General features: G+C 40.9%; 1 pseudogene; it reads right to left on the bottom strand.

Annotated features, from left to right (window-relative positions):
* Positions 1-653: 653 nt before the first annotated feature.
* On the bottom strand, positions 654-1367 carry LOC126081598 (40S ribosomal protein SA-like; annotated as a pseudogene).
* Between the last annotated feature and the right edge of the window lie 345 nt (positions 1368-1712).

Raw genomic sequence — 1712 nt, 5'->3', positions numbered from 1 at the left:
ATCATTACCAGTAGACTTGCCCTAGAAGAAATGTTAAAAGAAGTTCTTCAGGCAGAGGGACATGGTACCAGACAGAAACTGGAATCTAAAGAAAGATATGAAGACCTTGGAAAATGGTTCAAATGAAGATTTATTCATAATTTCAAAAAAAAAAAAAAAAACTGAAAGCAACCAAGATGTGCTTCAATAGCTGAATGGAAAAACAAACTGTAGTACATCCATACAATGAAGTATTATTCAACAATAAAAATACATGAGCTATAGAGCTTTGAAAAGGTGTGGAGGAAACTTATATTCATATTGCAAAATGAAAGAAGCTAGTCTGAAAAAGCTACATATTCTATGATCCCAAATATATAACATTCTGGAAAAGGCAAGACTATAGGAAGAGGTCAGGCATTACAGAGGCTCAGGGAGTGGGGAAGGGGAGAAGATGAATAGATGAGGCACAGGACTTTTTTTTTTTTAGAAACTGATGTTAATTTTTCATCAACATTATTTCTGTTTTCTAAGAGCCTGTGAAAGAACAGTTAAGACCACTCAGTCATTTTTCCTACCCACTGAGCAATGGAGGACCTGCAGGCTTGTCTTAAGTTGTAGGCTGACTGTCTGCAGTAGGCAACTGCTCAATAAGGGGCAGATTGTGCCTGCCTTCAGAGCAGTCTGCATCCGCAGGTTGAAAATAAAAAAAGTTGAGCAGCAGTAAATTCAGGAGGTGGAAGAGTCCATTCACCCTGTGACTGCTCCTTGGTCACAGACTTGTCAACAGTGGCCTGTTGTTCCTTTTCAATCTCTTTAGGATCTCCATAGAAGTAGAAAGCAGGCATGGGCTCCCACAGACGCTCATGGATATTCCCGGGTCAGCATCCACCACATCAGACTCTCTGAATGAGCTCTCTTGTTGTTGTATGGCATGGCAGTATCCAAGAACTCAGAGAAGGCAAGTTAACATAAGACACCTCTGTGAGAGAGTGGTGGTCAACCCTGGGATCAGTAACCACTAGAAGATGTGGCCCCTGGGAGGTAGTCTAGATCTGGTTAGCGAAGGTTCCAGGAGTGAAGTACTCAGCAATAGGAGTAAATCCAGTGGCAGTAGCAAATTTCAATGAAGCCCACTGGCTGGTATTCCTGGAGGATATGATACTGACATCAACTAGATTTTCAATAGCAACAATGGCACAAGATGCTGGCAGAAGCTCCTCCCAAGTTCTCTTCAGGCTTGTGATATAGAAGGCATCACTTTTCCGTTTGTAGATGTACTGTCACATTTGAAAGTCAAGGTTGGTGCCACCTAAGTGGGGTCTTGCTACAAGAAATTTGAGAATATTCTCCTCCTTCATCTACAGGCCATCAAGGGCTCTGTACATTCTAAAAGTTTCTCCTTTATGTTACGATGGGAACCTAGGACAATGCTATATGGACCTTTCTCTGGGTAGCATGGAAAAGTGGAGAACAGGACATTTTTAGGCCAGCAAAATTATTCTTTATGTTACTGTAATGGTGGACACATGATGTTATGCATTTGTTAAAACCTTAGGACTGTAAAACACAAAAAGTAACCCCTACTATGATCAACGAACTTTAGCTAATCATGATGCATCAGTATTGTTCATTAATTGTAACAAATGTACAACATCAATGTAAGATGTTGGTAATAGGAGAAACAGTGTGCAGGTGGCAGAGGAGGTAAAAGGGAACTCGCTATTTCCTGC

This window comes from Elephas maximus, chromosome 8 (assembly GCF_024166365.1).
Source record: "Elephas maximus indicus isolate mEleMax1 chromosome 8, mEleMax1 primary haplotype, whole genome shotgun sequence".
In the NCBI taxonomy this organism is placed as follows: domain Eukaryota; kingdom Metazoa; phylum Chordata; class Mammalia; order Proboscidea; family Elephantidae; genus Elephas; species Elephas maximus.
This window is presented reverse-complemented; position numbering and strand designations above follow the sequence as displayed.